This window comes from Panthera leo, chromosome B1 (assembly GCF_018350215.1).
Source record: "Panthera leo isolate Ple1 chromosome B1, P.leo_Ple1_pat1.1, whole genome shotgun sequence".
In the NCBI taxonomy this organism is placed as follows: domain Eukaryota; kingdom Metazoa; phylum Chordata; class Mammalia; order Carnivora; family Felidae; genus Panthera; species Panthera leo.
In genome coordinates, this window is record NC_056682.1 from 31,624,610 (window position 1) to 31,637,067 (window position 12,458).

General features: G+C 40.4%; 1 long non-coding RNA gene across 2 annotated transcripts in view; it reads left to right on the top strand.

The window, feature by feature from the left end:
- The window catches only part of LOC122217498, a 32,824-nt gene extending 22,536 nt beyond the window's left edge, over positions 1 to 10,288 (top strand). The window contains exons 3-5 of one of the 2 annotated variants that reach the window (XR_006201554.1): positions 4,092 to 4,168; positions 6,149 to 6,370; positions 10,132 to 10,288. This is a non-coding gene — a long non-coding RNA (uncharacterized LOC122217498). The remainder of the gene's footprint in view (positions 1 to 4,091; positions 4,169 to 6,148; positions 6,371 to 10,131) is intronic. The other variant, XR_006201555.1, reaches the window with a different exon arrangement.
- Positions 10,289 to 12,458: the final 2,170 nt, after the last annotated feature.

Here is a 12,458-nt window from a genome sequence, read left to right on the forward strand (position 1 = left end):
GCAGGTCTACCAGGAACAAATTCCCTCAATTTTTGCTTGAGAAAGTTTTTATTTCCTTTTCACTTTTTTTTTTTAACGTTTATTTATTTTTGAGACAGAGAGAGACAGAGCATGAACAGGGGAGGGGCAGAGAGAGAGGGAGACACAGAATCTGAAACGGGCTCCAGGCTCTGAGCTGTCAGCACAGAGCCTGACGTGGGGCTCGAACTCACGGACCATGAGATCATGACCTGAGCTGAAGTCGGACGCTTAACCGACTGAGCCACCCAGGCGCCCCTCCTTTTCACTTTTGAAGGATAGTTTCACAGGATACAGAATTCTAGGTTGCTGGGGTTTTTCTCTGAATCTTTGAAATATTTCACATCACTCTCATGCTTGCATGGTTTCTGAGGAGAAGTTTTGTGTTTAGATGTATCTTTGTTCCTCTATATGTAAGGTCCCCCCCTCCTCCAGCTTTCTTCAGGATTTTCTTTTATTTACTGTTTTTTGAAAATGATGTACCCAGGTACAGTTTTTTAAAAATTATTTTTTTATTATTTGAGAGAGAGAGAGAGAGAGAGAGAGAGAGGAGCACGAGTGGGGGAGGGGCAGAGAGCGAGGGAGACACAGAATCCAAAGTGGGCTCTGGGCTCCGGGCTGTCAAGCACAGAGCCGGTCGCGGGGCTTGAACTCATAAACCGTGAAATCACGACCTGAGCTGAAGTCCAATGCTTAACTGACTGAGCCACACAGGCTCCCCATACTCAGGTATAGTTCTTTGGTATTTATCATACTTGGTGTTCTCTGAACTTCTTGTATCAGTGGTTTGGTGTTTAGCATTAATTTGGAGAAACTCTCAGTCATTATTGTTTCAAATATTTCTTTTATTCCTTTTTCTCTTCCTTCTTATTCTGTTATAATCTTGTTATAAGCTGTATGTTTTACACTTTTTATAGTTGTCCCCACAGTTCTTGGATATTGTGTTCTGCTTTTTTCAGTCTTTTGTCTGTTGGCTTTGCAGTTTTGGTGGTTTCTATTAAGATCTTCTCAAGCTCAGAGGTTTTTTCCCTCAGCTACATCCAGTCTATTAATAAAGCCATTGAAGGCATTCTCCATTCCTGTTACAGTGTTTTTGGTCTCAAGCATTTCTTTTTGGTTCTTTATGAGCATTTCCATCTCTCTGCTTATATTGCTTGCGTGCTGTCTACTTTATCTATTAGAGCCTTTAGCATATTCATCATAATTGTTTTAAATTCCCAGCCTGAAATTTCCAATATCCCTGCCATATCTGAGATTGGTTCTGATGTTTGCATTAGTCTTCAAACCATGTTTTTTGCCTTTTAGTATGTCTTGTAATTTTTCTTTTTTTAACTGAGCATGATGCACTCAGCAAAAGGATTTGCTGTAAATAAGCCTTTAGTAATGTGCTGGTAAAGTGTAGGCAAGGGGAAATATTCTATAGTCCTATGATTAGGTCTCAGTCTCAGTGAGGCTGTGCTTCTAGACTGTAAGCTTCACACGTGATTTTCAATCCCCACTCCCCGTAGGTGAGAGAGGATAGCTAGAGTGGGCTGAAATTGGGTATTTTCCTTCTCCCATGTGTAAGTCCAGAAGGGGCTTGAGTGGTTCCCATCCCCCCGTCCCTTCCCTCTAGCCTCCATGTAGAAGACTAGAGTCACCCAGGATTGGGTAATTTCCTTCCCTGAGGTCAATTAGGCTCTGATTTAAAAAAAAAAAAAAAAAAAAAAGACAGATATATGTTTGGTTAAATAGCTTCTCCAGAAGGCAGACCTTGTTAAGAACAGAATGGTCAGGCATATTCTAAAATGGTTCCTCCTGCCCCAACCCCCTTGCTAGGTAAGCACAAGTGGATTTTTCTCCCATATTCACTGTGAGAACACGGTAGAAATCCAGGCGGTAAAACTCACATGTGTGAGGACCTCCTAGTGATTGGTTTCCCTGGGGTTCAAACTCTCAGACTGGTCCACACTGAGCCTTCAGCATTTCATCAATTATGGTCAGGTTTTCCTACCCCCAGCATTGGTTCCTGGGAAAGTTTTAGCTCATCAGTTTCTACTCCAGAAGACTATTATTCTCTGTATTTGCCTGCCAGTCTCTCCAATTTGGGGGGCAGCGGTTTGCTCAGTGTCGTCACTTCTCTTGTGGATATAAGAATTGTTGATTTTTCAATTTGTTCAGCTTTGGCTTTATGATACGTATGGAGTGATAGCTTCCAAGGTTCTTATATACTGACCACAAACCATAAGCTGTGGGTTTTCTTAAATTGTTTTTTCTTTCTGTTCCTCAGGTTGGATTTCAGTTGACCTATTTTCAAGTGTGCTGATTATTTCTTCCACCTGCTCAAATCTGATGATTCTTTCATTTCACGTATTGTACTCTCTAGTTCCAGGACTTTTGTTTTGTTCCTTTTTATAATTTGTGCCTCTTTATGATTATTATTATTTTAATGTCTATCAATTTCTGAGAGAGGGAGAGCGTGTGTAAATGGTAGAGGCGCAGAGAAAGAGGGAGGCAGAGGATCCCAAGCAGGCTTTGCCCTGACAGCAGATAGCCTGACAAGGGGCTCGAACTCAAGAACTGCGAGATCTTGACCTGAGCCGAAATCGGATACTGAGCCACCCAGGGGGTCCTAATTTGTGTCTTTATTGATATTCGCTATTCGTTGAGATATTCCCCTTGTTCCCTTTAGCTCTTCATCTATGGTTTTCTTTAGCTCTCTGAGCATATGTAAAACAGTTTATTTAAAATCTTCATCTAATAAATTCGATGTCTGTGCTTCCTCAGTTTTTGTTAATTTCTTCTGTGAATGGGCCATACATTTTCATTTCTTTTTTTTTTTAATTTTTTTTTTAATGTTTATTTTATTATTTTTGAGAGAGAGAGACAGAGCATGAATGGGGGAGGGGCAGAGAGAGAGGGAGACACAGAATCGGAAGCAGGCTCCAGGCTCTGAGCCATCAGCCCAGAGCCCGACGCGGGGCTCGAACTCACGGACCGCGAGATCGTGACCTGAGCTGAAGTCGGACGCTTAACCGACTGAGCCACCCAGGCGCCCCACATTTTCATTTCTTTATATGCTTCCTAACTTTTGTTGAAAACTGAACATTTTGAATATAATATGGAAACTCTGGAAGTCAGATTTCCCTCCCATTTTAGGGTTTGTTTTGTTGTTAGTTGTGGACTATAGCTGTTTAGTTTTTTAGTGGCCTTTAAAAACTATTTCTGTCAAGTCCATATTCTCTGTCATGTGAAATTTCTGAAGCCTCTGTTCCTTTAGCTTGAGATCAGTTGGTGTTTTGACAGCGATTTCTTTGAATGTCTAGAACCAACGAAAAAGAAAAAAAGAAAAAGAAGAAATGGGAAGAACATTCTCAGTATGTGTTGGGGCACTCCTTCAGTGCTTTGACAGCCCATTTACAACTCTGAGCCCCTACTTCTTGCTTCTGCTGGGCCTAGAGATTAGCCAGGGGTGACAGTGTAGTGTCTTTCTAAGTCTTTTCTAAAAGTGGAGAGTCATTCTCATTCTTTTATTTAAAAAAATTTCTTTAAATGTTTATTTCTGAGATAGAGACAGAGTGCGAGTGGGGAGAGTTAGGGAGAGGGAGACACAGAATCCGAAGCAGGCTCCAGGCTCTGAGCTGGCAGCACAGAGCCCAACGTGGGGCTGGAACTCACGAGCTGTGAGATCATGACCTGAGCCGAAGTCGGACGCCCAACCAACTGAGCCACCCAGGCACCCCTTCATGTCTTTTCTAGGCACACATCCTGCCTTGGGCATATGCATGACTTTTTTAGTTCCTCAGTATATGTAGTCACTTTTGAATGCCCCAATTTAAAAAAAAAAAAAAGCCCTCTTCCCACTTTTGGCACATCTGTTGCTTGCTGCAGCTGTAATCTTTTGTCCAGGCAGCAGCAGTTCATTTGCCTTGCAACGATTATAAGTTAATTCCCTCTATATAGCCATCTTTCTGCCCTGAATGATTTCCAAGTCAGGGGAAACAAAGGCACTTTCAGGTAACCCCCACACAGGTTAAAACAGACAAACATACTTCTTCGAAAATACTGTGTGCTTCTCTCTCTCTGAAACCAAGGACCAGGCTCTCACAGTGGGAATGCAGGCTCTGCCATCAAAAAGATCACTTCCGTGCCAGGGATGCATGGGGCCAGGGTGAGTAGAAATGCCACAAAGCTTTACTGCCATGTTTTGGTTGCCTTTTTCTAATTTGGTATTCCTTTGAATGCTGAATATTTATTATTATCCAGAGTCCTGAAAATTTTGATTCTGACAGTTTTTAGTTGGTTTTCCATTGTTTCTGAAAGCTATTTTTGCTGGGTATAGAATTCAAGGTTTACAAGTTTTTTTCCCCCCTTTCGTTTCAGTATTTTTAAAATGTTGCTCTGGTGTCTTCTTGTTTGCATTATTTCCAATCAGAAATCTGATATCATCCTTTCCTTTGTTTCTCTGTATAATGTTGTCTTTTTTTTTTCACTGCCTTTAATATTTTCTCTTTATTACTGATTTTCAGCCATTTGATTACGAGGCACTTTGATTTAGCTTCCTTTATATTTCCTTTATATTTCATATGTGTGGGGCTTATTAAACATTTTGGAACTCTGTATTTATAATTTTCATCAAATTTGGAAAAATTCAGCCATGATTTCCTTAAAAAATCTTTTTTTGGTCTCCTGCTCTCTCTCCTTTCCTTGTGGATGCTATTTTTTTTTTCAATATATGAAATTTATTGTCAAATTGGTTTCCATACAACACCCAGTGCTCATCCCAAAAGGTGCCCTCCTCAATACCCATCACCCATCCTCCCCTCCCTCCCACCCCCCATCAACCCTCAGTTTGTTCTCAGTTTTTAAGAGTCTCTTATGCTTTGGCTCTCTCCCACTCTAACCTCTTTTTTTTTTTCCTTCCCCTCCCCCATGGGTTTCTGTTAAGTTTCTCAGGATCCCCTTGTGGATGCTATTTATCTATATATTAGGTTGTCCATATATATCCAATATCCATATATTAATGTTGTCTTATAGCTCACGGGTGTCTTTTCATTATTTTTTTATCTTTCCTTTAGAATAATTTCTATTGGTATCATTTCAAGTTCACTAAACTTTTCTTTTGCAATATTTAATCTACCATTAATCTCATCTGGTGTATTTTCATTTCAGACCTTGTAGTTTCTAATCCCTAGAAATATGATTTGAATCTGTGTTATATCTTCCCTTAATTAAAAAAAATTGTTTTTAATGTTTATTTTTGAGAGAGAGAGTCACAGCATAAGCAGGGGAGGGGCAGAGAGAGAGGGAGACACAGAATCAGAAGCAGGCTCCAGGCTCTGAGCTGTCAGCACAGAGCCCGATGTGGGGCTCGAACCCACAAAGATCATGACCTGAGCCAAAGTTGGACACTTAACCAGCTGAGCCACCCAGGTGCCCCTCTTTTTAACATATAAAATACAGATTCACGGGTGCCTGGCTGGTTCAGTGAAAAGAACGTGTGACTCTTGATCTCGGCATCATGAGTTTGAGCTCCACATTGGGTATAAAAATTACCTAAAAAATGAATAAAATACAGGTTTAAAAATTATTTTAATGCACTTTTATCTCCTGTGACTGTTCTTTGTTGACATTGGTTGGTTTTTCTCCTCATTATGGATTGTGTTTTTTCAACTTTGCATTCCTGGTCTTCTTTGACTGGATTTCAGACACTGATTTTTGCCATAGTTAGTGCTAGATATTTTTGCATTCCTATACATCTTCATGATCTTTCTCTGTGATGCCTGTCTTTAATATCTATCATTTTCTGATCATTTTGCTCTTTTTCTTTCTAAACATTATACTTCTTTTCCTCTGAATATTTTATATTACAGGCAGAACCCTCCCCCCGCCCCAAAGATGTCCAGGTCCTAATCGCTCGAACCTGTGCCTGTGTTATATTACATGGCAAAAGGGACTTTGTGAATGTAATTAAGTCTCTAGATGCACAAACAGGGATATTATCCTGGATGAGCTGAGCTGGGTGGGCTCAATCTGATCACATGAGCACTCAAGAGTAGAGAATTATGTCTCTAAAAAGGGATGAATCAAAAAAGTAAGTTAGAGAGATTCCAAACATTTCAGGATTCAACTTGCTATTTTTGGTGCTAAGATCTAGGCATCCATATGGGGAGAGTCCTCGAGGAGCTTAGGAAGGCCTAAGTTGCACAAGCAAACAAGGACCTGGATTCTCCCAGTAATCTCAGTGTATTTCAAAGATTCTTCCGAGAACCTCCTGAGAAGACCCCAGGCAGCCAACACTATGATTTCATCCTTGTGAGATTTGGAGCAGAGAAATTAGCCAACGCCATGTGGATTTCTGACCTGCACCACTGTGAGATGATAAGTTTGTGTTGTTTTAACCCCCTAAGATTGTGGTGATGTGCTTGGAAGCAATAGAAAAAGAATTTATTCTACATCATGCCTTAATACGATTTATTTAAAAATGAAGAGATCAAAACTGATACATTAAAATAAGAAATGAATGAATTTGAAACTTTTGAACTAATCCCTCTTACTATATATCTTTTCCTTTATATGCTAGTGGTAACATATTACAAATTTTATTGTTATTCAGAATTTCCACTAAAATATGTGGTCATCCCCTTGATTTTCTTTATGAATAAGACTTTGTATTTAAGTATCTAAATATAAAAGAATTATACAGCAAAAGTTGTGTAACTATGAAAGACGCAAGTAGAAACTGCATCACTGACTGAAGGGGTGTATAAAAAACTTCTAGACAAAGTAAGAACATGGGTAGAACTATTTGAGACTAAGTTGCCAAAATTACACAACTGTATAATTTCATCATTCTGTGCAACAGTGGCAGACACACAAATTCATTTGGCTTATTCAATTAATTAAATCTGTTATATTTTGGAGTAGTCACTAGGACAGGATATAAAATTTAAAAAAATTTTATGAATCAAGGACTTCCCCTCCCAGCTATCACAGAGTAGCAGGGACTAGACCTATCTTCTGACAATACACAACTAATAAACTGGATCAAATATACAGAACAATAATTTTCAGACATTGCTTAAAGTCCTATTGCACAATTGTGTAGGACTTTGAAACACGAGAGACAGGAAACAAGTAAGTCCTGTTATTACCTTGGCTTCCCACTTGAAGGGAGAACTACAACAGGAAAGAGAATCGAAAGCAGAGCAAAGAAGACTTGATGAGGTGATGGTGATATTAACAGAGAGAGCTGAGTCCGGGGAGGTAAAATAACTGGCAGAGTTGGGCAGAGTTCTGAGAGAGAAAGGACCAACGCATGAAAAAGAAATCTGTGCATGGATCCCTTTTATTCTTTGCCTAATACTAAGCCATGGAAGCATAGAGTGATACTCTATAAGCTAAGAATGTATGGGAAACTGTAAGCTGAACAATTTCCAGGAATGTAAATTACTCAGGAATAGGATGTATTTAGGTTCTGATAAGACAGACTGAAGAGTTCTCATGGAACACTCAGTAAAGACCCTAGAAAGGTCATGCCTTAGAGTAGATCTAAATTACCTCTAGAGTAAAAATATTCCAGGCCAGCAATTACAGTTGCTATTAGCTATATGTGGCTGTTGAGTACTTGCAATGTGTCTCGTGGGGCTAGGGAACTGAATTTGTAGTTTTACTTAATTTTAATTCATTTAAATAATTTACATTGAAACTTAAATAGTCACATGTGCCTAGGGACTATCATATTGGACAGTGAAGTTCCATGGCCAACCTCATGAACCTTCATAAAGATAAGTCTTGAGGAGACGAAATTGAACTGCAAATAACTCCTTGCCAGAATAAATCCCAACACTCTTTAAGAGAAGAAAACAAAATGTGAATGTCCAACAAGTATTCAAAACGTCCAAAAACTGATGAAAACAATTAGTAGCTATGCCAAGAAGTAGAAAAAATGTGAGCCATAACTAGGAGGAAAATCAATCAATAGAAACAGATCCACAAGGGACAAAGATGATGGGATGAGTAGACACAGATGTCAAAATAATTGCTATAAATATATCCAGAGATTTTAAGGAAAACCATTAACATACTGAGGAGGAACATGAAAAACCAATAGGACCCTTAGGGATGAAAAAATAAAATTATCTTAAATAACAAATTCATTGGATAGGTATTAAGGCCAATCATATATTGAAGAAGAAATGACATAAACTTGAAGAAAGCAATAGAACCCTTCTTTTTTTTAATCCAGAGAATAAGGATGGGGAAAGGAAATGAACAGTGACCTAAGGGATTTTATCAGAAAGTCTGACATGTACATAATTGGACTCCTAGAAGGAGAGCAGAGGGAAGGACAGAGAAAACCATTAAAGAAGTTATTTCTTTGAAGAAAAATTTCCCAAAGTGACACAAACTATGGTCTCATGCTTACAAAATCCTCAACAACCCCCAGCAGGTAAAACATGAAGAAAGTCCTACCAAAGCACATCACAATCCCATGGCAAACAAAACAAAAAACACAACAACAACAACAACAACAAAACACTGACAAAGAGAAAATCTTAAAAGGAGCAGCAAAAAAAAAACAAAAAAAACAAAAAAAACGACACCTAACTTACAGGGAGACAAAGAGGAGGATATAACAGACTTCTCACTGGAAACTATGGAAAACAGAAAACACTGGAATCTCTTCAAAGTGCTGAGAGTGTATAAAAGTCAACCTAGAAGCTATATCCAGTGAAAATTTCCCTCGATAAATATGTTACCAAACACCACTTAATCACTGGAAATGCCAACATCATGATAGCTACTGTTTAGTGCCATGGCCTATGCTGGCTACTTTACGTATATTTACCTCAACTGATCCTCATTATTAGCATCACTTAACCAGTGAGGAATCTAAAACTCACATCCGTGGGGTAGCTTGGGCAAGGTTATAGAGGACAAATAAAAAGGCGACGATGTATTCACTCAGCCATTCAATAAATACTCTTTGAGTGTTTGTTAACTACCAGGCATTTGAGGTCCAGGTTACTACAGTTAAGAAGTCAGACAAGGCCTCTGTTTTGTAGCTGCCTGTCTCACCAGCGAGACAGAGAAAGATCAAGGGAATGGCAATTTCAGAGAGTAACCAGTGCCATGGAGAAAAGCGGAGGCCTGGGGATTGGTGACCAAGGCTCACCGAGGGGGAACCAACTAGGGGTTAGTCTGGAGAAAGCTCGAGAAGCAGACACTGAACTAAGACATGCAGGAAGCATGTCCTTGTGTAACGCCTTTTATTCTTGTGGCAAGAGAACCTTGGCAGGCCCACGGACAGGGACAGAGGGCCCAAGGGAAGAGTTGAGAAGGATGAAAAAGGAGCAGGAGACAATGACCTCCCATTTAGGGGTCTGTAAACAACAGCAGGCTTTCCTTGGTGGAGAGAAGCAGATTTCAGTGAAGGCCAACTGAATTACCGGGCAAAGCCTGGCTTTCTCCGAACAGACTTGGTAAATGTCCCTTTCCCAGGTTTATCCTTTTTTTTTTTTTAAATGTTTATTTATTTTTTAGAGAGAGAGAGAGAGAGAGAGAGAGGCAGAGCTCGAGAGGGAAGGGCCAGAGAGAGAGGGAGACACAGAATCCGAATCAGGCTCCAGGCTCCGAGCTGTCAGCACAGAGACCGATGCGGGGCTCGAACTCACGAACTACGAGATCATGACCCGAGCCGAAGTTGGACGCTTAACTGACTGAGCCACCCAGGCGCCCCTCCCGGGTTTATACTAATGTCATAAGCCACAGGTAGGTGAGATCCTAGTGAGGGGCAAAACACGTGGTCTGGCTGGCTCCACTTTGGAGGAAGGCCTGAGCCGGAGTCTGTAAAGTATGTTCTCCTGAGGGGAAATTTGCGATTTACGTATTGAGTTAAACTGGGTGTGGATGTTAGAGAGTTCATACGTACTACATTACATGTTATTTCCCCCAGTGCCTTTATTCAAAACGAATGAGATAATAAATCAGGTAGAAGAGGGGGGGGTCAGACATTTATAATAGCGGCTGAAGTCCCTGTGCCCTTAATATACGCCAGACTTTGTAAGTACTTCATACAGTTGATGTTCTATGTAATTATCTCATGAGTTAGGTGTCTTTATTATTTTATAGGGAAGAAAACTGATACACGTGCAGAGTACTGCACACAAGATGGCAGTGACAGATATGGACGTGAATCCAGACCACTTGACTGCAACGCACAGACCCACAGCTCCTGGGCTCCCCTTGCATTTTAACACAAACGTGGATAAATGACTCGTGCGTTCGACTCCTAGTCTAGTTTCTCTGCTTCCAAGGCACTGTCTAGAAAAATGGCTCTGATTGGGCCACACTCTTCTTTACCCAGATTCACAGAGATCCCACCTGGACCCAAGTTGAGTTCTCCTATACCATTTGTGCCGCCATGTTCACTTCCTTCAGAATCTCTCATTATCAGACTTACCACTTTATTTTGGGGCTTATGCCAAGTGCAATCTATGAGGTTCAATTATTTAACGTTTCTCTTGTAGGAAAAAAGGTTTCCTTTCAAGTGCTCAAAAAAAAAAAAAAAAAAAAAAGTGCTGGCTGTTTGTGTGGTCATCCAAGGAATGCTCTCTCAAATTTCTCCTGTCAAAAGAAAGGTAAGAGCCACAATTATATCACTCAGAAAACATTTTACCTTGATCTCTGAAATTTCATCCAGTTCTAGAACCTTGTACTTTTACTGCCCACGGAAAAAATAAGGGCCAAACTTAATATAAATTGGAAAGGAAATGGACATTTTGATCCAAAATTTTGGGAACTGCTTTGGCACCTGAACACTGATATCTAAATTAGGACCTTAAGCTTGTTTACTTTCTTTTTTTTTTTTTTTAATTTTTTTTTTTTAATGTTTATTTATTTTTGAGACAGAGAGACACAGCATGAGCAGGGAAGGGGCAGAGAGAGAGGGAGACACAGAACGTGAAGCAGGCTCCAAGCTCTGAGCTGTCAGCACAGAGCCCGACGCGGGGCTCGAACCCACGAACTGTGAGATCATGACCTGAGCCGAAGTCGGACGCTTAACCAACTGAGCCACCCAGGCGCCCCAAGCTTGTTTACTTTTTGACAAAGATTTGTCTACAACTTTTCTGGCAGTTTAAAGTAGTGGCCCCAGTTTAATTGTGTGGCCCCAGGCAAGTTACTTTACGAAAATTGGATGAGTTAATTTATGTAACATCTTTAGCACGGGGCGCCTGGGTGGCTCAGTCGGTTAAGCATCTGACTTCAGCTCAGGTCATGATCTCATGGCTCATGAATTCAAGCCCTGCATTGGGTGAGCTCAAGCCCCGCTTCAGGCTCTGTGGGGACAGTGTGGAGCCTATCAAAGAGGCAGTGTGTATATTACACAAACAAAACAAAACAAAACAAAACAAAAAACACAGGGGACCGGGAGTAAGAAAAACTGGGTCTGAGCCCAAGCTGACCAGTGGTGAGATTTTGTGCAAGTCACATCCTCTGAGCCTGATTTCAAGGGCCAAATGGGGAGAGTAATACTCTTTCGCCATTTCAGAAACGTAGTTGGGATCAAGTGAGAATTTTTAAGAGGACTAAAGAAGCCACGATATACCCTGCAAAGTATTTTATTATTATATTGAGTGTTGACTTAGTATCACACGCAATTGCAAGTAATTTTGCCCTAATTCTAACGCAGGTGAGGTGCAAACTCAAAGAATTACAGAAGGAAGGGAAGTAACTAGACGTTAGTGGAATGAATGAGAGAGTGTGTGTTGGATGCCATTCTCGTCTGATGACCACATAAACTTATCCGCAAGACAGGTCAGCACTTGGCCACCAGTTGAGGGAGTGAAGAAAGGGTAAGAGGAGGAAAACACTTTATAAGAATATTTTTGTAGTCTGGCAGGGTCCCTAGTGTGGCATCCCATCACGTCCTAACTACCTGTTCTTTGCTGCTTACGATCACAATTCTATAATCTCATCAGTAGATCTTTTCAGGCATTACTAAGTGAACTGCTGGGCAAAGAGTTTGATCTAGATTAGGGCCAAGAAGCAAAACGTCACCAGCCAAAGTTCAAATTACGGTGCTCCATTCTGCCGACTGCTGGGCGATTCAGAGAACAAAGTAGGAATACATTTCAACTCCCCCACAAGGGACATATATTACAGTTGTCTTTGTAGAGTGACTCACAGCCGTGTGACTCTTGACAGAACAACTTTATATCTGGCCATTTTTCAAATGAGGAGGTTGGCTTAATGAGGTCTGAGGTCCCTTTAAGCAATAAAGTACTTCTTAATTGATGTGTAAATCAAGATTACGCTCATAGGGCATATTATTTGGTAATTTGGAGCCAATTCTTTACCTATATTAATTTTAACTACTATAACCTCGATGGAGTTCAGAATTAAGATAAGAAGGACCTTTTGGAGAAGGAGTGACCACCATAGAAATATCACCTTAC